Genomic DNA, 24,675 nt, shown 5'->3' with positions numbered 1-24,675 from the left:
CGTGCTGGGCCCTGTCCCCGGCCACGTGACAGCATGGGGGGTCCTCCCCCGCGGGGCAGGTAGCTGCCCTCCTCCCTCTGTCCGCATCTGCTGCTGGGAACTCACCTGGCTTTGCGATGGGGCCCGGGGCGGCTGCCGGGACACGTAGGGGCTTCATCTTTTTGCTGCAAATGGAAGAGGTTCATGCAGACGCAGACCGTCACGCAAGGCTCTGTAAGCGCACCCCTGAGACCCTCCCGAAAGGCGCATCCTCTCGACTTTCGGGAACCCCTCAGAGGAATGCCCGGGCGAGGGGGTGCCGGCCGCACATGCTGTGTGGGCTCACGTCCAGGGAGCGCCGTTCACGGCCGAGGGGCTCTGGGGAACTCAACTGCGTGTTTTACCTCCGTTCCCGCTCCGAGCTTCCCGAGAGACGGAGAGACGCGCGTACTCAGCTCGCCCCCCCGAGGTTGTCACACGGCCAGAATGGGGTCGTGTTTGTGAGGGGCTCCCCAGGGGTGAGGGGGCGGCATGCCGGGGGGCAGCGAGGCCGCATGGAGCTGGCTGAAGGGTCAGCCTGCGGATGGGACGCGCACTCCGGATAGAAGGCACGGCCACGACAGAAGGCCCGCGCCCGGAGCAGCCCGCGCTGCCCGAGTCGTGTCCCTCGCTGAGCAGTCCAGCCACGAGCGGCAGGCCCGGCTTCCCCCGCTCCTCCCCGTGAGTGCTCCCCGGGGTCGACACTACCACGCGGGAGGAACACGATGCCAGCTGGAGCTGAGCCGAGGTGCCAGGAAGGGGGAGGCTCTGTCTTCGTCGCCTCTGTGAGGGGGCCGTCCCCCTTGGGGCCTCTCGGTCCTCCCGTGACGGAAGCAAACCCTTTGGAGTGGGGTCTGGCCGGGCTCCTCGGGGGTGACACGCCCATCTCGGGGCTCCAGTTCACAGACGTGCACGTAAGAACCAATGCGGGGTTTCTGAAACTGTGGCACATCGTGTTTATATTTAACGAATTAGCTTTCAGCACGTAGAAACTAAGTGCCCCGTGATTGTGCTTTTCAAAGTAAGATTACAGTGCTTATTAAAAACGTGCCTTCGTGGTGCGTGTGGCTAACGGGTCAAGTTTAAAGGCATCAGGAGACTCTTGTCTCCCTTCGTTCCCGGTGGGAAGCTCTGAGGTTGCGTCAGGGGAGCCCCTGCCCACCCCCAGCCCTTCCCTTGGCTGAGAAAATTCTGTAGCTTACAATTCAAGGCCTCCACAGCCCTGCCCCCGGCTGGATTCTTCTGTACCAGGCAAGGTGGTCTGCTCATGTCCCCCAAGGAGCAGCGTGGATAGTGTACTGGGCTGGACGGTGGCCCCAAAAGATAGGCCCACATCCTGATGGCCAGAACTATTACCTTATACAAAAGACATAATCATGTTAAGGATCTTTTTTTAAGAAAATATTTCTTTTCTTAAAAGTTTATTTATTTCGAGAGAGAGAGAGAGAGAGCGCACAGGCATGAGCAGGGGAGCGGCAGAGAGGGAGAGAGAGAGAGAGAGAGAGAGAGAGAGAGAGAGAGGATCCCAAGCAGGCTCTGCACTGTCAGCACAGAGCCAGACTCGGGCTCCATTTCACGACTGTGAGATCACGACCAGACCAGAAGCCAAGGGTCGGGTGCTCAACCGAGAGAGCCACCCAGGTGCTCCAATCACATTAAGATTCTTGAGAGGGGGACGCCTGTGTGGCTCCGTCGATTAAGCGTCTGACTTCGGCTCAAGTCATGATCTCACAGTTCGTGGGTTCGAGCCCCACGTCGGGCTCTGGGCTGACAGCCCGGAGCCTGGAGCTTGCTTGGGATTGTGGGTCTCCCTCTCTCTCTGTCCCTCCCCCACTCATGTTCTGTGTCTCTCTCTCAAAAATAAATAGATGTTAAAGAGAAAGGATCTTGAGGGGAGAGGAGGAGGGGTTTATTGGATTAGTGGGTGGGCCTTAGAAAGCATCACGTGTGCCCTTATGAGAGCAAGCCCGACAGACCCACAGAGAAGAGAGAGAAGAGAGAGATGGGGTCACCGCCAGGGGCCCCCGGAAGCTAGGGGAGACAAGAAGCATCTTCCCCAGAGCCTCCAGGGGGAGCATGGCCGTGGCGAGCTCCTCGATGTCAGACTCCCGGCCTCCAGAACTGAGACAGAAGAAATTCCTTTTCTTTTTGGCCACCAAGTTTGTAGCAATGTGTTCTCGAAGCCCTAGGAAACCGAAAGGTATTTTCGTCTTTGTGCGTTTGTTGTCGCTTTCATGTTTGGTCTAGCCCGGCCTCCTCCCGCAGGGCTGGGCGCAGTCTCTACGGCCGGGCAGAGAGCATCTCCCCAGGTTCTCCGTGACCTCGCTCTTCCTGGGAACCCCGGCTCTTTGGCTGTCAGGCCTGCGGCCCTCAGGGCACCTGGGGACTTAGCAGCTGCTCTTATCTGGGTCCCGGCCGCAGGAGATTGGCTGCCTCATCTGGGGCACCGCCTGGCCGTCGGGGTTTTGAAAACGCCCCTGCAGATCCTGGCTCGCTGGTCCGAGCCCAGGCTGGTCCCGCTCCAAGTAGGGGTGCGTCCTGGTGGGCGGGCGGCCACTTAGCTGGGGGCAGAGGCGCCGAGCCGGCTTGGGCCGTGTTTAGCACAGTGGAGCTCTGCAGACAGCAAGCGTCTGTCCGGCTGGATGGAGCACACCCTGTCGACAAGGCTCTCGGCGGCCGCTAACTCCGTGTTTTGATTTTTCTGGACTTTCTGAAACACGTTCTGAGCCACCTTGAACAGGGCAAAGGTAGCAAAGATGATCCCTTTCTTCCCGGTGCCTGAACTTTAAAACCACCCAGAGATGCTCAGGGAATGCGTCCTGTTTGCTCAGGTGCCTAACCGGAAGGACAGATAAGGGCCGAGGTCCTGGTAACACTGAACGGACCCAGGAGCAAAGCCGCAGCTCAGCAACCGGCCGTTTCTTTGTTTTGATTTAGGAGTGGAGTGGTCAGCCCAAGGACGCAGCCTCCCCCGGGAGCCTGCCTGCCTTGGCATCGGCCGTGAGCCCGGTGGCCAGCTAGACCGCGAAGCCCAGAATCACCCTCAGTGCCCTGAGGTGCCCCTGGGGGCAGAAACGGCTGCCTTGTCCCCGCAGAGAAGCCAGTGGTGACCACACACGGGATCGAGCCGCCCCTGTCCCCAGATGAAGGCACCCCGCCCCGTGTGAGGGCTGGCGGTAAAGCTCCGGTGATCAAAACAGCGCCGTGCTTGTTGGCGGGGGCATAGACACCGAGCCGTCTGGGCCCGGCTGAGCGTCGCCGACGTGCAAAGCAGTTCGAGGGGGGAAGGACAGGCTTCTCAGCACCTGGTGCAGGAGCAGCGGCATATTCGCGGGCTTGACCGAAGCCTCACACCGAACACGAAAATTAATTCCAAATGGGTCGCAGGTTAAATGTGAGACATAGTGTGCAAACCTTTAGGAAAACCCCGAAAATCTTCAGGGCCCAAGGGGGAGAGTTTTCAGACTTGACCCCAGAAATCGCATCCATCAGAGGAGAAATTGAGACGGGCGCCTGGGGGGGCTCAGTCGGTTGAGCGTCCGACTTCGGCCCAGGTCACGGTCTCATGGTTCGTGAGTTCAAGCCCCGAGAGGGGTTCTGTGCTGACAGCTCGGAGCCTGCTTGGGATTCTCTCTCTCTCTCGTTCTCAAAAATAAATAAACATTAAAAAAATAAAAAACAAACAAACAAACAAGCAAACGTCTGCATCGACCCCGAGGACTGAAGGCTGTGTTCGCACAAAAGCGTGCACACGATGCTTACAGCAGCTGTAACGCCTAAGCACCCACACCGGAAACGACCCGATGTCCTTCACCGGGCAGTGGCCGAGCTGACCACCGTCCGTCCATCAACAGCCCCGGAGCGCCACTCCAGCGGGCGGACCGCGCCCACCGCTCACACAGCAGCCTGTTGGGCGCTCGCAGAGCTGTCCGGGGTGAGGAGAGCCGTCTCGAAGGCCAGGGTTGGTGCACCTCCGTTTCTGTCTCTTCCGGAGGTGAGGCCATTCCAGGGAAGGGCGAGTGTAGCGGCTGCCAGGGGCTTGGAGCTGGGGGGCTCCGGTGAGGCAGCACGAGGGGCCCTTGGGGTGGGACGGCGCAGTCGTCCCATGGAGCCGGCTACAGCCGGCATGCCGGAATTGCCTAGAACCGAACTCACACACGCGCACGCACGAGTGCGAGTCAGGTCCGTCTGTCACGTCTGAGCGTATCGATGTCTGTCTCTTGCCTGACCCAGAGCCTCATGTCCACACTCAGGAGGACAGAAGTGAAGGTGGGTCTTTAAGATGTACCCTCAGGCCTCGGGGCCAGGGTAAGCCTTCCTGGCCGGCGCTGTGGCTGCTGGTGCTGGTCACAAGGCAAAAGCGCCCTCACCCTGACAGCGAGTGTGGACCGGGTGTGGAGGGCCTGAAGCCTTCCCTCCGGCCGCACCGCCATCCGGCTGCTGGCAGACCCCCACACACCCACCCCTGCCAAGACGAAGCTTCCGCCCCGAGCCCACGTCACATTGCTGCGGCTTTGTCCCACGGAGACCCCGAGGCCTCAGTCCGGGGCTTCAGCCTTTGAAAGGGGAGCCAAGCCCTTATTCCTGGCAGGACAGGAGTAAACTCTGCCCTAAATAGAAACACCATTCATAGGGAAGCATTTACCATCCATGAATGAGGGAGAATGGTTACATAACCCCCGTAAAAATAGACTGACGTTTCAATGTGTTTAAAGGGCCGGAGGGGAATTCTCCGTGTAAGCTCCTTAGGAAGTAGATTGGCTTCTGTCAACGGGGATCTTAGGGGCCACTGAGGGGAACGACGATTCAGCGGGTTTCATTCTGGCCGCAGAGGACGGTGGCTGGTGGAGTGCACTCGTGAGTACGTTCCCAGCTCACCCTTTCCTGGGTGGCAGGACATCCGCTCTCACGATCCAGTCCCTCGGCCACAGCTCCGCCGTCGCTGTCGGTAACTGCTCTCTGCTGTCGGGGGTGTTTCGTGTTCTCTGTTGATCCAGAGCCCCAGCCTGCTCCTGTCTATCTGCCCTCATTTGGGGATGCAGGGCAGGGAGGCGGAGGGTGAGAAGGCTGAGTAGGGGTGGAGTGACTGACGGTGGTCCAGGGAGGTGGGTTTGTGGGGCTCCAGCCTCCTACTCGCCCCTCTTGGGTGACTCCTGAGCTCCCGGCCACCCCCTCATGGTCTCATGACCCCCCACCCCCACCTGGGTTATCTAACACGGACAACCCACCAGGTGGTTTTTGACCGTCACCTCTTAGGACCGTTGGATCCTCGCGCAACTCCACAAAGGAGCCACTGTTATTATCTCCATTTTATGGAGGGGGACACTGAGGCACAGAGAAGTTGAGTATGTCACTGCCGGTCACACCAAGCTGGGATCTGAGCCCAGAGTCTGACTTTGCCCCACACAGTGTCCCTCACCTCGGGAAGGCGGTATGTGCCCTGGGACCCTGCCTGTGACGCTGTCGCTGGAAAATCCAAACTCCTCTCCTCTCTGCTCCCAACCCCCCTCCCCAACATGGTGCTCTGTGCTGCTCCCTCCCTGCTGTGTTTGTTTAATGCCCCACGGTGGGCGCTGGGGATGCCACGTGTGCTGGCCTGGGGCACTCACGCCCTCCCTCCTGCCTGTGTGACAGAGGCGGGGAACTGAAATGATGTTTCCGAGCAGCAAACCCAGAGCTCACCAAGGGCGAGCAAATGTGTAAAACTCGGTACGCCAGGAAATAACGCAAAGTGCAGGGGAGATGGTGTGTGGACCATATAACACGGGATGGGAAAGGCCTCCTTGAATACGGACCTGGGGGAAGGGGAGGAGGCAGCCACCTGGAGGAAGAGCCATCCAGGAGAAGGGGATGGCACGTGCAAAGGCCCCGGGGCAGAGGCGTGCTTCAGTGTTCCAGGAGGGGCAGTCGGTGAGGCTGAAGGGGAGAGGTGGCCACAGAAGGTTCTGACAGCATTTGCCTCATTGCCTCCAGAGAGTTTACACCCGTGCTTACCCCCACCAATGAAAAGTTTCCTGGGGCAGACTAGGGTGGGAAGAAACAGGTTGTAAGGGGGTGTAAGGGAACTTTGGGGGTGATGGGACCGTCCTACATCTTGATTGTGGTGGTGGTTTTACGGGTTTAGACATCTGTCAGATACACAGATTTGCAGTTTGAATGGGTGTAGCTTACTGTATGCAAATTATACGTCAACTAAAAACACACAGAACAGAAAAGCTCCTAAGGGCCGTGAGCTGTGGGCAGCAGAAGCAGGTGTGGAAACCGGCCCTGGGCTCGGGCTTCTGGCGCAGCTGGGGACGTTTCTCTTTTCAAAATTGTTAAAATGTTTATTTCATTTTGAGAGAGAGAAAGAGAGAGAGAGTGAGAGAGAGTGAGAGAGAGAGAAAGCAGGGGATGGGTAGAGAGAGAGGGAGACACAGAATCCAAAGCAGGCTCCAGGCTCTGGGCTGACAGCACAGAGCCCGACGCAGGGCTTGAACTCATGAACCAAACTCTGAGCCAAAGTCAGATGCTTAACCGACTGAGCCACCCAGGCACCCCCTCTGTGGGGATATTTCTAAGGAACAGAGGACTCAGCCCTTCTGTGGCAAGTGCCCCAGCACGAGGCAGGTCCCCACCAGGAGGCAGACCACCCATTGCCTGCATTTACAGGTGGGCATTGAGGGGAGGGCCCCGGGGCTGGTGTGTGGACCCCCCAGGGAAGGGGCCACCTCTCCCGGGGCTCGAGCTCTGAGCTGGCGTGGTGCAGGGGCTGCTGGGAGAGAGGGTGTGCCGAATCTGGAGCCTCGACCCAGCTGGAGATCAGGGCGCTGTGGCTGGAAAGGACCGGCTTCTCCCAGAACTCGCCCCAGGGGGCACAGAAGTATAGGAGAAGGCGCCCACTCTGGGCTTCCCTGGGCGGGCGTGCCCTTCGTGGGAGGCCCACAGCTGGGAGACAGAGTGTCCCTCAAGAGTCCCCCCCCTCCCCCCACTGCGGACGGAAACACGTGCGCGCTGTCACCTGCCAGGAGGCGGCAAGTCAGCCCAGGAGGGCCCTTTGCCAGCTCCTCGGGCCCAGGGCGCTGGGGGTGACCCTCCAGCCACCACTGTCCCCCCAAGTCCAGTTTTTAATGCTCAGATCCCTCGGGATCGACCTGCACACCCGGTTTCACGACACACTTGTTTCCTGTTACACGACCTCATGAGCATTTCCTCCCGTTACGTGGCCACCACTTTAAATGGCTGAAGAACCTTCCAGCAGGTGCACCAACAGTTCACGTAAGTGACCCGTGGTACACGGTGTGCCTGAGTGTGGATCCATTCAGTGACGACGTCCGTGTGTCAGCTGCACGGCGCGTGGCTGGCCCGGTGCTGGGTCACCGACAAGAAGCAGATCCCCAGATGGGCACGTCTATCACGAGCTGACGGGTGCCGGGAGGAAGCAGTGCGAGGTCCGACTGCACACGCGGCCCTGGCGGGACCCGGGGGTAGGTTCAGGGAAGGTGCCCGCTCGCTGGGGCCGTGCCTGGCGGGGGTCTAGAGCACGCGTGATAGCTCAGTGCCCCGGGGGCTGGAGGGCCGGCTGTGTGTGGTCCTGTCTGGGGCACACTTCTTTCTAACCATCGGCTTATTCCAGTGGCACCGAGCCCCCTTCCCCGTTCACCGCTGGACAGAGTGTGGACGACCGCGTGGACGCTCTTTGCACCCAGCTCTGATATCCTGCTGAGATTAAAAACTCCCTAGGAGCTAAGTGGCTTGTGGCTGAGTGCCGCATACATTTGCAATGTCTAGGTACCGCTTTCCACCGTGGTGGCCATTCCGTTATATTCTGGACTCCCTGCTTCGGACTTCTGCAAGGCCGCTCTCTAGACCACAGTACCACGGGCATCTGGGAGCCGCCCACCCCCTTCCCTCCTGAGCTGAGCCCCAAACCCTGAGGCTGGCACGTGTGGCCACATGCGGGGGTGGGGGGCAGGCCAGCTCTCAGGAGCAGCACTGGGCCCCTTCCCGGGGGGAAGGGGTGCTTGGCTTGGCTGCAGGGGGGCAGGGAGGGAGGTGGAGCACTGGGCCGGTTTCCCACCGCGGAGTGGAGAGGGCCGGCCCGGAGGTCACCTTTGGTCTCCCCCTCTGTCCCCACCAGGTAGCTTCCCACTGACCGAGGGCTTTGCCAAGGCTTTCCTTGGGGAGGGCTGTTGGTGGGGAAGGGGGCTCCCCGGAATCGGTGACGAGAAGGGAGAAGGACATGACGTACAGATCCCAGACCACCTGGCCCGTGGAGGCGGCTGCAGAGAAGAACAAAGGCCCTGGGGCTCCCGGAAGAACCCCGAGGGCGTGTCGTCTCGCCAGCACCGGCCCAGCTCCTGGGGCACCAGGAGGCGGGGATGTGCTCGAGACTGTCTCCAAGACTCTATCCTCTGACCTTGCAAGCTGGCTCTGGACAGCGGGGAAAGGTCATCGTGCAGGGACACAGGCTGACGTGACTGTAGCAGCTGGTCCGCAAAGACGGGGCTCTGGTTCCCCCCTTCATGCACATGAGCTGCTCCCAAGCCAAGAGGTAGAGCCGAAGTCCCGTCGCCTCGAATTCGGGCGTCCTCACTGCTGGCTTTGACCTGGGGAATGCGGCGGAAAGGACGTCCTGAGGCCTCCAAGCCCGGGCCTTAAACTGGAGCCTCTGCTGCCTGCTTCTGGAACCCGGCTGCCCTCCTGTGAGGCCGGCCGTGCAGCCACGAGGGGAGCCCCAGGCGGAGGAGAACCAGGGCCTCCAGCCAGTTCCAACTTGTGGCCACGTGCGTGCACGGACCTTTCCGCCACCCCTCCCCCCCGGGATACCTGGGAGAGCAGAAGAACCCCCAGAGCAAACCACAGAGCTGCAAAGCATAGCGCGTGGTTGGTTTTTATTCTAAGTCACTGGGTTTGGGGGTCATTCGTCGTTGAGCAGTAGGTAATGAAACGGAAGTTGATATGGCAAGGTTCTTAAAAACGTAACGTCACATAGGAGTTCAAGGTTGGCTAACGAGGCCCACGTATACGGGGCATTTGCCCGGTTTCCAGGAATGATTGGACCAGGGTCTAAAGCTCTGGGTGCTGACACTTCCCCCGGCTATTAAGGCAGCGATTCATTTGCTGAGTCCGGGCCACGTTCACAGAAACCGTACCTGGAGAGGACACAGTGGTCCTGATGCCCTCCCCTTGGCGCGTGGCCGATTCCCGCCAGCCTCTCTCTGACCCGTGTGTAGCCCAGAGGAAGATGCTTCCGGATGCCCTGGGAGGGTCTTCCATAACCTCAGGCAGGTTGAGGGCGAGCACGTTTTCCGGTGTTGGCCTTGGGGGTTAGGGTCATCCTTCCTCTCCCGGTCAGGCGGCCGCACCGGCGGTGGGGTGACGGGAAGCCGGGACTTCCTTGCCGGCCCTGGTCCGGAGGCGGGCGACGTCCTCCCGGTGCGACCCGTCGCGTCGCGGTTTCCAGCTGTCCTCCGCGCAGGGTCCGCCCAGGGAGGGCGCACGCCCAGGCCGGGAGCCACGGCATTCGCACAAAAAGACTCATCTCGCGACCCTGAGTGTCAAACTCTGAGAGGCTCCGTTTTCTGCAGAAGACGCCTCCCACTAGTGGACTTGCCTGCCCCCCGAAGGCGCTTTTCGAAGCCGGCTCCCCTGCCCCGCAGCTCCCTGCCCGCTCCCGGCTCCCAAGCAGCAACCAGGCGAGCCGTGCCTTTCTCTGATCTCCAAAGGCGAGGAAGGGGCGGATCCACACGCCGGGTGCAGAGAGAGAGAGAGGGAGAGGGAGACATCTGGCTTCTGTCCGCTCGCTTTCGTGCATGACCGAGTTTTCCGGCTCACCTGCCACCCAGCCGTCCTCCCCCGACACCGGCCTGCCCTTCTGCCAGGGTCCTCGCTGCCGTCGACCCACGGGAGCCGAGGGGCCCGCCTCCTGTCCACCTTGCTCCTGCTCGGGAGCGCGTGACAAGAGCGGCCTGGTGACGGCAGTGCCCCGGAGAGCGGTCGGGGGGCTCCGGTGCACTTCTGTGCGCCTTGTCTCCCGGAACCCCGACCACGCCAGCTGGGCCAGTGCTGCAGCCACTGCTCCCAGCGTTTAGGAAGCGTGCAGGGAGGTTGTGAAACGCGCCACGGCACAAGGCCACACAACCTGAAGGTGGCCGTGGCCCTGAGGCACAGCAGCCACGGCGGGGCGGCTCGGCCGTGAGCGGGGCGACCTGTCTGGCCTCCTCACCCTGCCGCGGGGACTCGGGACGTCCTCACGGGCCGCGTGAGTGTCCAGGGGGCCAGGGGCTGCCGAGAGCGCCAGAGCCTCTGCCAGGACGGGGCAAATTCACCCTTGCTGGCGGCGTGGGCAGCGTCCACGTTTCCACGGCACGCTCTCCCTCGTCCTCCCACCGAGAGAGCACTGTCGTTCGGTGCCCACCCCCCGGGCCCCCGAGCAGTGGACGCAGGAGCAAGAAAGTGCAGTCCCAGGAGCTGTTGTGAATGTGTCCGCGGAGCCCCCAGGACCCTCCCCTGGGCTTTTTCCGGGGCCCAGGGGGCCCTGGGGTTAGGAGTGGGTGTGGGGACCCTGCCGTTAAATGAGGTCACTCGACCTGCTGGTCCTGGGGTCCCAGGCCTTGCCGGACACGGGCAAGGCCAGCAGGCTGCCGCTGGGGGCTGGGCGTGGACCCTCCCTGCGAGCAGCGGGCCCTCGGGAAGCCGGCAGGGCGGTGGTGACCGGCCACACGGCCGCTTCTAGAATCCAGTTGTGAGGTGGATGACGCCGTGGGGGCCGTTTTCTGGAGAAAAGGTGCTTCGGGTCAGCCCCGCCGTGTTCGAGGGGCGTGCCTGAGTCTTCCTGGCCCTTGACCCTGCTCCTACCCCACAGAGGGGGGCTCTCACCAGACGCCACCAAGCCCTCCTCCTCTGTGGCTCTGAGAGGTGAGCCCGTTAGGAATGGCTCTTGGAAACAGTCTTCTCCACCTCCCTAGGCCATCCATGTAGGGCCCGTGGGTGGGAGGCACCACAGCCCCGGGCTCCCTGGGCCGCCTGCTGCCCCCCACCACCTGAGGCTTCCAGACCTGTCCAGGGGGTTCCAACAAGTCCGCTTGTCCCGGTGACAGTGGCCAGAGGGGTTTCACTCCTTCACTCCTTCATCCCTGCCCTGCCAGCCTCCGGGGAGGCCCCGACTGCAAAGCTGGAGGGTGGTGGGTCTGGGAATTAAGCCCAGGTTCCAGTTGTTCCCCCAAGACCCAGGTTTGTTGGGAGTGAAGCGGCCCCGCTGGGAGGGTGTCTGCCTGGTGTGAGGGCAGGCGCAAGGGCAGCCCTCCTGAGCAGCTGAGGCACAGGACGGTGACAACCAATGTGATTCAGGGTGTGGCCACTTGGGGCGCGTGTGTCCACGTTCTCTGTCATTTGGTGCTGAGGACAAGCTGTGCATATCCACAGGTACCATTTTCTGCAGTGGGCAGGCTTCCTGGTGTGGCTGGGTCCTCGGACGCAGACATCACTGTGACTTAGGAGATTCGAGTGACAGACGCTGGCCGGTCATGCCAAAAACCATGGGATGTGTTTAATAGCCCCTCTTCCTTCTGAGTTTTCTCCCCAACCCCCTCTCTTAAAAAAATGTTTTTTTTTGTAATCAACTGTTTTTTAGAGAAGCTTTGTGTTCACAGAACAATTGAGGGGATGGCGTAGAGAGTTCCCGTGTCCCCCTGCCCACACACAAGCTCAGTCTCTCCCACCGTCAACTCCCACCAGAGCGGTGCCTTTGTCACAGTCGATGAACCTGAGCCAACACATCGCCATGCCCCGAAGTCTGCAGTTTGCATCCTGTCCACTCGCGGTGTCGTGCGTTGCGTGGGTTTGGGAGAACGTGTGATGTCGCGTGTCCACGGCGATGGTATCGTACAGAGTAGTTTCACTGCCTTAAAAGTCCTCTATGCTGTTCATCCCTTGCCTGTCTTTGAAAGAATTTTCTTTAATGTTTCTTTATTTTTGAGAGCGACAGAGTGGAGCAGGGGAGGGGCAGAGAGAGAGGGAGACACAGAATCCGAAGCAGGCTCCAGGCTCCGAGCGGTCAGCACAGAGCCCGTCGCGGGGCTCGAACCCATGAACCGTGAGATCGTGACCTGAGCTGAAGTCGGATGCTCAACCGACTGAGCCAGCCAGGTGCCCCTGAGCCTCTGACTCTTGAGCTCAGGTCATGATCTCACGGTGTGAGCACAGCCTCTGTGCTGACAGCTCAGAGCCTGCTTGGGGTCCTCTCTCCCCCTCTCTTGCTTGCATTCTCTCTTTTTCAAAATAAATAAATAAACATTTAAAAAATGTCCACGGTTTTGATGTCGCTGAACGTATCAGTCTTTTACGCGAATGGTTCTTGGTGTCTTATCTGGGAGGTCCTCTCCCGCCGCAGGGTCACCTGGATGCTCACTTACGTCTTCTTCTAGAGGTTTTACACTTTGACTTTCTACGTTTCATTTCCTAGTCCGTCTGGAGTGGCTTCCCGTGCGTGGTGTGAAGAAAGCATCTAGTTGTCGGTCGTGTGTACCGAGCGCCTCCCCAGGCGCCCTGTCATGCCGCTTCCCGTGGTTAACATCCATCGACAGGTGGGGGCGTCTTTCTGCGCTCACTGGTCAGTCTGTCTGTCGCTGAGCCGATACCCCACTTTATGATGATTTCAGCTTTGCTATTAGCCTTTCCGGCGGGTGTGATGATGCCCCCTCCTTTTTTCCTTCTTCAGAAGGGTCTGGGCTGTTCTTTAAAACTTGAGTCGCGGGGCGCCTGGGTGGCTCAGTCGGTTAGGCGCCTGGCCTCGGCCCAGGTCATGATGCTCACGGTCCGTGAGGTCGAGCCCCACGTCGGGCTCTGTGCTGACGGCGTGGGAGCCTGCTGTGGATCCTCTCTCTCCCTCCCTCTGCCCGTTGTCTGCTCTCTCCCTCTCAAAAATAAACCTTAAAAAAAATAAAAAAAATAAAACTTGAGTTGTAACTTACACACGGCGAGGTGCACAGACCTTGGGTGTAATTCCAATTTGTTTTTGTAAGTGTGTGCCCTTGGCCGAGCCGCCAGCACTGCGTCACACGCCCTTCCATCCTGGTGGCACAGAGCGCCCTTCAGGTCGGGCTGCGACACCGGCTCAGAGCCCCGCCTTTCTAAGCACACAGTCGGCATTGTGGGCTCAGACAGCCCGAGCGACGTCATTAGCACAGACTGTCAGATGCAGCCTCAGCTCCTCAAGGGGCCTGGATCCAGGCTGTTGGGACCATTTCAGCACCCCCCCCCCCCGCTGCCCTCGGAGTCCCCGGAGGACCCCCCAAATGCCGCCTGAGGTCGGAGGACTCCATCAGCCATGGGGGTGGAGGGCACGGCCTGCTGGCAGGGACACCCACCCTGCCCCCGCCCGCGGCCCTCCCTGTGCCGTCGCATCCATGGCCCGTGCTTCCTGTGTCCGAACTGACTGCGAGAGTCGCCGAACTGCATTTTCTGTATTCGGGAGCGGGGGTGGGGGTTCAAAGAGTGTGATGGGCTGGAGCCGGTCCCAATAATCCCGAAACGTCGCGTCCCATTCCCCCGTCTCTGCCTCCCGCGTTCACCATCCCCGCCGAGCACCCCTTGGAGAGGCCCTGCTAAGTGGCCAGCAAACGGATTCCTGCAGGTGTCCCTTCCCACGGCGGCCATCACTGGCCACAGCCTCCTGTGCTGCTCTGGAAGACAGCCGTCGGGGCTCATTCCACCAAAGCCCTGGCGGCAGGCCTCTCCTTTGGGCTCTCACACCTCCTCTGTCCTGGGCCTTGGGCCTGGGTCATGACTTCCAGGAGGTGCCTTGGGGTGGGGCTGAAAGGGTGGCCTGCACCCAGACCTTCGCTCAGGACTCCGGCAGAGGTGTGGGTGGGGCTCCAACCTCTGTACGTGCCCCTGTCTCCCTCCGCCTGGATGGCAGCCCGCTCCCGAGCCGGCTCTGGACGTCGTGGCTGAGGGGACGGGACTGAGGGACTGAGCCACCGGGAGAAGCTGGCCCAGCTCCCGCCACATGCCTGCTCAGTGACCCCAGCCTTCCTTGCCGGAGCTGAGCGCACATGGCGCTCAGACGTGCGGGAGGAAGGGCCACGGGAGGAGGGGAGAGGCAGCGGGAGCCCTGTGCACGGGCTCTGGGCTTCTCACCGTGATCTCCGGGGTTGGCCCGACTGCTCCTTAGGAACCTGGTCTTGGCCATCCACCAAGGGGGTAGAAATCCCCCCCCCCCCCCGGGAGTTTTGGGAAAACTGGCAGCTCTTTTTGGAAAAGCACAAGAAATGAGCTTTGGCAGATTTAGAATGGGAGAGTTCTGGTTCCACGGGGCCACATCTGATCAGTGGAACTGGGACCCCTGGGGCTGCGCCCGGAGGGGCTTTGAGGCCGCTGCCCAAAAGCTGTGGGGCTGAGGGGGGCCAGGCCGCTACCCACAGCTGTGCACAGGTCGGCCGGCCGCAGAGGGCCGGGCAGGTGCAAGACAGCCTGTCTTTGGGAAGAAGCGGGCACAGACACACGCACGCTCCCCCATGCACACACGCTCACCACGACCGCCACGGACCAGTGCACGGCAATGCACACACCCCGTTTCGGACCGCTCCCGGCCCTGCGTGGGCTGCAGCCAACCGTGCAGGGAAAGCAGGCTTACCAAGGCGGCACCCTGCGCCCCCCGCTGGGAGGGCAACGGCAGCAGGTTGTTCTGCCTCGCCTCCAGCTTTGGCCCAGGCCTCCCGCCTCTCCCGAGGCCAGCAGTGAGGAGGGGCGCTCGGTGCCCAGGCCCGCCCGCGGCTCCCACATTCTGCGGGCACTGGGGCTCAGGCTGTGCGTGATGCGAGGCCACCCCTTCTGTTTCCCAGGTGCTGGGCTCCGTCCTGGTGACCGCAGGCTCCTCCCCAGGCTCAGGACCCCCGCGGCCAGAGTCCGGACACAGGACCCTTGGGCTGGCGTGCCCCAGAAGCCTAGCCCCCTTCCAACGGTGGCCGGGGAAGCAAGCCAGCCTGGCCGGGCCCCTTTCCTTCCTCCTCAAGCTTGCCTCCTGGGGACCCTGACGCTGCACCCACTTAAGCTCTGTTTATTGTTGTTTTAAAAAGTACTTCTTTCCCACAATTCTATTGCGCTGGAAGGAGTTTTTACTTAAACTCTTGAAATATATTTACTTTTGGCCCAAGGTCAGGTGGATGACGGTTTCACAAGGAAAGTGGGATCCCGGAGCCCTGAGTCACTGGGAATCAGGCCTTCTGGGACGTTTACACACACACACACACACACACACACACACACACACACCGCTGGGCATGCGAGGCGGTGACAGCCCGCGGGGAGGCGGCCAGGAGGGCTGAGCCGCAGCCCACGGCCCATCTGCTTCGAACTGTCGGGAGCCAACAGGCACGCCTGTGACGCTGCCTGCATGTGGGGCACGGGCATGTGGTGACGGGATATTCAGACCAAACTGTCACGGAGCTGACAGCCTGGAAACACATTCTTAAAAAAAATGAGAGAGAAGTTTATTATTCTCTCCTATCAAAGAAACGTGGAAGCAGGCAGCCTGGTGTGGCGTTCAAGGATGTTGGGGCTGGCTTGTGCTGTCTGGCTGCTACCCCGTCCTGGTTCACCATTTGGGTGTCACCTTAAGGTCCAAAATGGCTTCGGGGTCCCAGACATTCAAAGTCTAGGCACACGTGGCTGAGCCTTTGGGGGCCGGGGCCGTGTCACCCTCCTTGGACGGCGGTCCGCTTACCTCCTCGTTCACTGGTTCCATATGCCCTTGGCCGCCAGACATGCGGGCTCAGGGCCTGGGCGCGAGGCTTGCAACGGGCAGCTGAGGGTTGGCAGGGAGGGAGCATTCGGCAGTAGGACGGGGGTAGATTTGCATATCACCCTATCTTCCCCAGAGACAGGCATTTGTCAGCCTTCCACCTCCCTGAAGCTTTGTATGCTTTCCTATGTCCTGGAGGGCTGCCGGAACCATCCCATTGTGCAGGTGCAGAAACTGAGGCCCTGGGAGCCTGTGGGATCTTGCGGCTGGTGAGGCAGGGAAGGGGCCAGAAGAGCTGCATGGCTGGCCGGGTGCAGGCGACAGGGGGGGGGCTTGACCCTTTCCTTAGGGGAGACAGGGCTGGCCCCCGAGGCTGCCTAAGACCAAGTCCCTTCCTGGCCCCGCCTCCCCGACCCCTCACACGTCCGGGGTCCTGCGAGCCTGCTCCCACAGAGCTCTTTCAGCGGGAGAAACGCCAGCACGTCCTGCATTCCCGTTCAGAGGCCCGGCTGTCCCCAAGGAGAGGAGAGGCCCACAGCGTGCGTCCCACAGGAAGCTGGTCCCCGTCACTGCCCTGCGGATGTGCATTCCAGAGGCCCCTTGGAGCACTGCCTTGGATCTCCCGGGCCGGGCTGCCTTCGCACAAGGGCCCCGTGGCCCTCTCACGCTACGTGCCTGCCCGGGTGTGCACATGCCCGGCCGCGTGTGGGCGTGCGCCTGGGGGCCCTGAGTGCAGGAGCGGCGCTGTGTGGACTCGTCATCTGAAGCAAACCAGCAGGCAGAGACAGCGGCAGGGGGGGCCTGCCCAGTGTGGGCTGCACGCCGCTGCTGTTTTTAGCCTGACAACCTGTACGTGCGGAAGCTGGGATGAGGCGCTAAAGGTGCCGTCCCCTCGCACTGAACAGAGCCCCCCCGACGTCTGCGGCACAGCACCCTCCCTCGGAGTGGGGCGGCCGGGGGCCACCCCCCAGGAAAGCCTGTCACTCGGCATCGGGTTTTCAGTGGCTGGCGCTGTTTTCCGACTTGGGGTTTCAGATACGGCTGCTGACACCGGAAGGCTTTCGGACTTGGGGCATGTTACGGCAGACCGATAAGGCAAGTGAATTTGCCTGCCTTTTCTGTCTTAAGAGGACTCGTTAGGAAGGGAACAGGATTTTGTCTCTGGGGAAACAAAAGCCAACACAGGGAGAGCCGTAGAATGCCCTGGACTTCACCTGGGGCACTTCTTATAATGTGGGCGGTCCTCAGCCTGACACAGCCCCTATGGAACAGACCCCAAGGGCTGCGGCTCCACAGAGCCTTCCAGCGCTCTCGGTGGACGTGGGGTCTCGAGGGCGGGTGACCTGAACACAGGCCCGTCCGTCAGCTGCCATCACATTAACGCTGCATAAGAGCATATGCTGGAGTAGAGTCAGGTCCAGGGACAGACTCCTCCCTGGAGGTGACCCACACGGCTGGGGCAGAGCTCTGGCTCCTGGCTCGGCCCAGCTCCCGGGTCCCCCTCACTGGGAGATGGACTCTGCACTGGCAGGAAGAACCTTCCAGCAGGTGCCTGCTTTGGGGGCGTTCCTCACCCAGTTCTGGTTCCATCTCTGAACAATTGATGAGGTGAGTCACTTATTTGCGTGACGGATTTGGGGATTTGACCGCACCCAGACTCTCATTCCACCAGAAATGCCTGTGCCCCGGCAGGCCACGCCTCCTGGAGCCTTTCCCGCGCAAACACGGGTCGGCCCCGGCCCCGGGGGCTGGCGAGGGCGGTGCATCTCCGGCTGCTTCTGCGGGTTGGTGGAAGTGAATGCCCCTTGACGTTGTCCCTTTCCCCCCTCAGGCCAGCTGCCGAGGCCTGCTCACACCTGCAGCCTCGGCAGACCTACCCCGTGTAGCAGCTGGACTGTGGTCTCTGCCCGCGCATGCCTGCCAGCCCGCCAGGGCCACCGGCCCCCCGGGTCCCTCCCCTGAGCCCACCCAGCACCGCTCTGGCAGCTGGGAGCCTCTCCTCGCAGACGCACGACAGCCTGTCTGGGTCTTAGTGCCTTTAGCTTGCTGGTCGTGGCCTCGCCCCAAACCTACCATCTCCGCAGTGGTGACGGGACCTGCCCGACCTCTGTGGCCCACGCTCAAACCAGGCATTGGAGGAGCTGGGTAACCTGTGTGTGTGTGTGTGTGCGCGCGCGCGTGCATATACGTGCAGTCACATATATGTGCTTGTGTTTCTCTCTTATTGATCCCCAAATGTACATTACTGTATCTGACCTAATTTTGATCATTTTTTTGCAGACCATTGTTTCCAGCAGTCAATTATAATTTGCACGGGTGTGACATTTCCCGAACCTGGTGTTCCCTGGCTGGTCAGTTTGGGAAACGGGCCAACCTTTGAGGAGTCAAATTATGATTTTGACAGGCTACCTGTCATTCCTGACCCCCACACTCCCCCAAACAGGGGAGCATTTTATCTGGAGGATTCTTTTCTTTTTTTTTATTAAAAAATTTTTTTAAATGTTTATTTATTTTTGAGAGAGAGTGAGAGAGACATAGTGTGAGCGGGGGGGAGGGGCAGAGAGAGACAGAGACCCAGAATCCGAGCTGTCAGCACAGAGCCTGATGTGGGGCTTGAACCCATGAACTGAGAGATCATGCCCTGAGCCGAAGCTGGATGCTTAACGGACGGAGCCACCCAGGCGCCCCTGGAGAATCCTTTTCTTTTTAAATGTTTATTTATTTATTTTGAGGGAGAGAGAACACGTGTCCATGCAGGTGCATGTGTGCATAAGCTAGAGGGGGAGGGGCAGAGAGGAAGAGAGAATCACTCCCAAGCAGGCTCCACACCCAGCACAGGGCCCGACACAGGACTCCATCCCACGAACCGGGAGATCGTGACCCGAGCCGAAATCAAGAGTCGGACACTCAGCCGGCTGAGGCACCCAGGTGCCCCTGGAGCATTCTGAAACTCTTCTTGAGGTTTCTATCAACACTGTTGGGGTGGGGGGGTCCCAGAAACCAGGCTGGAAGGCCTGGGGCTGTGTGAGCGACGCAGGAGTGAAACACAGAGCAGCCCGTCTGGGGCACTCCTGCACATGCCTTTGGCTCCTGCTTCTGTGTGTTGGGATCAGATGCACGGGGCAGGCCCGGCTCATGGTTTGCAATCGTTAGTCCTTCCCCTGGCTCACCAGGAGTGAGCCCCAGCACTCACAGTCAGTGTCTCGCGGGCAGTCTGTTTGGAACAGCGTTGCAGAGATGTGTCAGTTATTCGCGTCATGGGCAAAATCGTTATTGAACAGACGGCAGCAACCTGACCTTCAGTTGGAAAAGCTGACTCAATACCCACCGCTTCAGTGTCTCCCTCTGTAAATGGGGATTCGGAGATTTCCCACCCCAAAGGGCATGTGAGGATCGCACAGACTGACGTGTGCAAAGCTTTGACACGATAGAGCCAAGAGGGGTCCGTAGGCTGAGTTGTGCCTCCTCCAAATCATACGGTGAAGCCCTGACCTCCAGCCTCTGAATGTGGCAGTATGGCCTTTACAGAGGTGATAAAGGTACAACGAGGTCATCGGTTGAAGGTACAGTCCGACCTGGTTGGTGTTCTTACAAGAATTCGGGACAGACATACACAGAGAGAGACCATGTGAAGACACGGGTAAAGCCAACATCCACCCACCCGAGAGAGAGGTCTCAGGAGGAAGCAGCCCTGCTCACGCCAGGATCTCGGACCTCCAGCCTCTAGCACTGGGAGGCAACGAGTTTCTCTCATTTAAGACACCCGGCCTGCGCGGCTCTGTTCTGGCAGCCTCAGGGCACTGATACTCAGGTGCTCAGAAAGAATGTGTTGCTACCAGTGGGTTTTCTCAGGGGGCTTTCTGGCGTTTTAAAGTGTGGCACTCCATTTCTTAAGGGCACCTGAGATGCTTAGAACTTTTCCTATGTGTTTTTAAAAATGTATTTTAGGAAAGTAAGTATTAGCACATTTTGCCGCTATTGAGAAATACAACGGTATCTGTTTTAAAAATACACGTGTGGTTCTGTTCCATGGAGCCCCGGATATCACCGGTCCACACCATCACCCCATAGCTGCGGGGTCAGCAGACTCCTGGTGAGTCTCAGTGGTCAGAGATCCAGGGTCAGGGGATGTCCCAGGGTCCTGCTTCCAGTTGCCTCGTGTGTCACTGGTTGGCTTGTTTCGGGGACAGAATTAATCTGGTGCCTCTGTCAGCGGATTTTACTTGGATTTGTGTAGAAGTCAGTTACTAAGTGCTACCATGGATGACATGTTTCAGGGCCTTAACAGCGAGGGCAGACAAAGGGGCGTGTTCTTTCCCACCAGTGTGTGTGGTCAGTGGCTGCTGTCTTTGTCTGTGAGTCTGCGATGTCCACATGGCCTGGTCACTTAAGTCCCCTGGCCCAGGAGCCCCTAGAGAAACCGTGTGCCTTTTCCATCAGCTGCTGAGTGGAAAGGGGGTTGTCCCTGCTCTTGGGAGCAGTGAAGGGGATGCCCTGGCCATGCGGTGGCTTGAGAAGAGTCTGCAAAAGGCATCAGAGTACTCATGAGCCCTGCCACCCTCTGTACAGTGCCCTGGCCTCTGTGTGGGGCCTTGGCCGCTCCGCAGAGCCCTACCCTCTGTACGGGGTCTCGCCCTCTGCTGAGAGTCTCCCAGACTCTGCAGAGCCCCGCCCCCCCGTGGAGCCCCGCCCCCTCCGCCAAACCGCGGCCCCAGTGCTGAGCCCCGCCCTCCGCACGGAGCCACACCCCTCCGCCGAGCCACGCCCTTTGCGCGGAGCCACGCCTCCTCATCAGACCCCCGCCCACTGCGCAGAGCCTGGTCCTCTGCACGGAGCCCTGCCTCCCTGGGTGGAGTCCCGCCCCCTCCTTGGAGCCCCCTCCCTGCACCTGGCCCCACCCCTTTCGCGGAGCCCCGCCCCCCCGCCCCAGCAGGAGAGGGGGGTCCCTGGCTGCAGGGCCGGCTACTCCCAGGGCCTTGCCAGTCTCCTGCGCTCACGCAGTGTGGCCACGTGGGGGGAGTGGGCCCGGACCAAGGCGGGGCCCCGTAGCTAAGAGGGGGAAGAGAAAGGGCAGTGGGAGTAATGGCCTAGCCCACACCTCTACTGGAACTCGGAAGCTGGGGCTGCACTCCCTTTGGCAAATAAAAAGCCAGAGGATGCTGCAAAAGTGTCTGAGAACAACTCTCCTCGCATCGCATTGCTGCTGGCAGGCTTTGCGAAGAATCAGGAAAGATAAGCCACGAACAATGAAGCGATGACGTAAAACAGGGTCATTTGTACAAATTCTGGCAAAGGGCCCATTGGTGAGGTGCATGTGCCCAGATGAGTGCACGCCGCTGATTCTGGCTAAGTGGAGGACAAGGCCGGTCGCAGTAGTAAAAGTCTGAATTATGGAAATAACCCCGGGCTTCCGGGGTGTCTGCTACGTCACCGTGAGCAGCGGCTTTCTCCCGCAGCAGGTCCCCGGGTTTGCGTCTGGCGCCTCAGCCGCCATCGAGTGCCTGTTCCCAAGGAGCTGTAGAAAACATGTTCTCAGGAATGTTGTCTCTTCTGGTTGTCTGTGTCCCTAGCTTGGCAGATGGGTGTGAAGGGGAGGAGTTAGAGGTGTGTGGCCCTTGGAGCCTCACAGGGCATCTCCCCCGTGTGCCCTGTGGCCGCCACCGGCATATGTTCTGTCGTCTAGGCGCTTCCGTGAGGGATCCTCCCTCTGCCGTCCACACGGCCCGTGGCCAGCGCCGACCACAAGCCGCCACGTCCTTGCCAAGGGTGCTGCCTGTGGCCTTAGGGCTGTAGGGTATGGGCGGTGTGGGTCACCTGTGGGCCCCTCTGGCCTCACCCCTGCTACTGGATGCAGTTCTCACAGGACAAAGCTGTGGGTGTTCTGGGCACTCTGACGTTGTCGGCCTCCCACCCCTTTCTAGGCGCAGAGGGGCCCCCCGGAGTGACAGAGACAGTTCTGTGCCGGGCCGACAGGGAGCGGGGCTCGCGGGGACCGGGGATGGACTTCTTAGGCCTGCAAGGACTTCAGCGGAGGCTCATTCATTCATCCGCTCACTCACTTGTCCCTTCAAGAAACCGTCTCGAGGCCCGCCGTGTGCCTGGTACCGGGGCTATGCCAGGGACTGCCACCGTCTCCGACCTCATGGGACCCAGGTCCCAGCAAGGGAGACCGCCAGCCAGCACACAGAGTCAGGTAGGAACGGCGGGCCAGCGCAGGGCGGAGGACGGCGACGGACGAGGGTGGGGTGTGGCACTTCTGGGTCGGGGGACAGGGGACCCGGGGACGGGGGACACTTCTGGGTCTGAGAGAGACAGAGCGATGTGGTGCTCTGGGACTCCCTCTGAGCGGAGGGCCGAACGGGTGTCCAGTGGGACGTGAGCTGGGTCAGCGGGGCTGCAGGCCGGTGAGTGAGGGTGAGGCCAGGTGGCGGGGCAGACCCCATGTGGCCCAGAAGACTCACGGAGAGGGTCTGGCCTCTGCTGGGGGGGCGCTCAGCTCCACTGAGCAGCCTGGACTCCCGTTTGCAAGCATGAAATGTGGGTGGGGGTCCCGGTGCGTGTGTGGGGAAGGACCCGCCAGGGCACGAGGCTCCGCCGGGTCCTGGGGCATCTTCCACCCTTCCCTCCAGCCCCAAGGACACCCTGTGCCTGCTGGTGGCAGCTCTCTCCAGGCAAGAGGAAGAGAGTGTCCCCCCCCACCCCCGCCGGGCTCTCCCTCCCACCTCCTGAGTGGATATTCTTACTCTCCTCCCTCCATCCGCCTGCTCTCGATGACGCACACAGACTCCAGCAGCCGTCATGACTCTCCACTCACATCCGTTGTCATTGTCGCGCTGTGGAGCTCCTGCCGAGGTCCTGGGCTCCTCGCGTTATCCCTCCTTTCCCCCCCAGGGAGTCCTGTCCCCTTTCTGGACCACGGTGGCGGTGGGGGGGCAGGAGACGCTGAAAAAGCCCAGCCCCCACCTCCCTTCAGAAGAAAAGAAACTCAATGTCCATTTGGGCAGGAATCCCGCAGCCCCAGCAGGAGAGCTAGGGGGCTTTGCTGTGCTGGGAGGGTTCTGGTGCTCAGGGGACTGGACACATCTGCCCCTCCTGCCCCCTCCCCTCACCCAGAGTCCCGCAGCCCGTCCTTGCTAAGAACCCGGGAGTCTCCTCTGGTCCTGACGTGCACAATTTTACTCCAGGTCCCCAGTGACAAGTGCCAGGGTCAACGGCTGTGACTTCCGCTGGGATCCCAGAGCTGGCGGGGAAGGAAGGCAGCCCATCGCAAACACGGGTACGCAAGCGATGTCTCCCCGACTCCTTTAAGTGCAGGGAATGCTGAGGCCCAGCTTTGGTGGCGCCCCCGGTAGGAGTGGGGGGCGGGGAGAGGGGGAGGGGCAGGCGAGCCTCCCGCCGTGTCTATAAGGTGGCTGCCTCCTCCGGCTGCCCACCTGGCCCACTACACAGCGCATGCAGACCCGTGCCTGAGAGTCACTCCTGGCCCCGTGGACGCCCCAGGGCACCTGGTCTGGGTGAGAGAGAAGTGCCAGGGTGGGCTGGTGTCTCACGGAGAGGAGGGAGGGTCACCGGGGTGGGAAGGGGCAGAGAAGGCCCCCCTGGGCAGTGACCCTTAAAAGGATCTCGGGTGAATTCTCACGGCTGACCAGCAGGAAGAGGGAGAACTCGTCCTTTAGGACAGAGCTGTCCCAGCCCCAGGCGACGGGGGCCTGGGGTCCAGCCCCAGGGTGGTGCGGGCTCGCTCAGGTCTCCATGTGTGAGCGGATGAGTGCTCCAAGCTCTGTACCTGTCAGGGGGTTTGGGATTGTCTATCGGGGAGGGAAGAACAGGGGTTCCAGTCCTTCCCGGGGCTGCCTCCCAGAGCCATAAATTACGTCCATTATGTGCTGGACGTAAATTACGGTTTATTAGTTTCCTAGAGTGTCTGTGACAAAGTCCCGCAGACTGTGAGGCTTAAAGCACGGGAGTTTATTCTCTCGCGGTTCTGGGGGCCAGAAGCTCTAAATCAAGATGTCAGCAGGGTGTGCTTCCTCTGAAAGATCTGGGGGACAATGTGTTCCTTGGCTCTCTCCCGGCTTCTGGTGTTGCTGGCCATCCTTGGAGTTCCTGGGTTTGAGGACGGGTCCCTCTGACCTCAGCCTCTGCCACCCGTGGCTGATTGTCCCCGTGTCTCTGCATGTCCTCTCCTCTTCTTATAGGGACACCAAGCATTGGATTTAGGGCCCACCCTATTCCGGTCTGACCTCATCTTAACTAATTATATCTGCAGTGACCCTATTGCCAAATAAGTCACAGTCGCAGGTCCCAGGGGTGAGGACGTGGCCGTGTCTTCCCGTGGGGAACGCACGATTTAATCCACAATGGATAGTAAGGTGTCTCCCTCCCTTTAGGAACCACGGGGTGTGCGCTGCGGGATGTGGCCCGTGGTTCAGTCCCCACTGACGGTCGCCCAGGTGTGGCCTGTGCTGGCTGTATTTCACCCGCATTCCAGGGGACTGTCACACCCCGGGAGTCACCAGGGCTGCCCGTGTCGGTGGCTTTCTGAGGACGAGCTGAAGCTGTTGCCATTAAGTGGGGGCTCCGGAAACGTCTGCCCTACAGGCTGCTCCAGCCTCCGCGGGGACCTGAGAGATAAGTGGGTGGACCCGAGGCTCAGTCGTGGGCGGCCGCGACGAGCAGAGACACTGAGGCTCAACCCCGGCCAGGGTGTCTGGGGGCCTGTCTGCTCCAGGTGGGGGCTGTGTGGAGGCTCCAGCGAAGCTGCCTGAATGAAGTGCAGACGCTCGGCCCCGGACCAGCTCCTCTAGAGAAGAATGCCAGCCGAAACTCCTATGGCCGGTGGCCTGGCCTGGTCGAACAGAATTAGGGCTTTTCTTGCAGAAGTGGAGGAGGCAAATCTGGAGGGGGTGTTGGGGGCAGGCACACGTGCTCAC

The 24,675-nt window shown here is 60.7% G+C and overlaps 1 long non-coding RNA gene across 3 annotated transcripts; it reads left to right on the top strand.

The window, feature by feature from the left end:
• The first annotated feature begins 4,061 nt into the window (after window positions 1-4,061).
• On the top strand, window positions 4,062-24,333 carry LOC113594345 (uncharacterized). 3 transcript variants are annotated; one of them, XR_008297493.1, is made up of 4 exons: window positions 4,062-4,879; window positions 21,815-21,935; window positions 22,526-22,594; window positions 22,927-24,333. It is a non-coding gene; the product is annotated as an uncharacterized LOC113594345 (long non-coding RNA). The 3 variants fall into 3 exon arrangements; XR_008297492.1 differs by having other exon boundaries at window positions 4,070-4,875; XR_008297494.1 differs by lacking the exon at window positions 4,062-4,879 and adding an exon at window positions 16,696-19,835.
• The last annotated feature ends 342 nt before the right edge of the window (window positions 24,334-24,675 follow it).

Source organism: Acinonyx jubatus, chromosome C2 (assembly GCF_027475565.1).
Source record: "Acinonyx jubatus isolate Ajub_Pintada_27869175 chromosome C2, VMU_Ajub_asm_v1.0, whole genome shotgun sequence".
NCBI classification, from domain to species: Eukaryota; Metazoa; Chordata; class Mammalia; order Carnivora; family Felidae; genus Acinonyx; species Acinonyx jubatus.
This window is presented reverse-complemented; position numbering and strand designations above follow the sequence as displayed.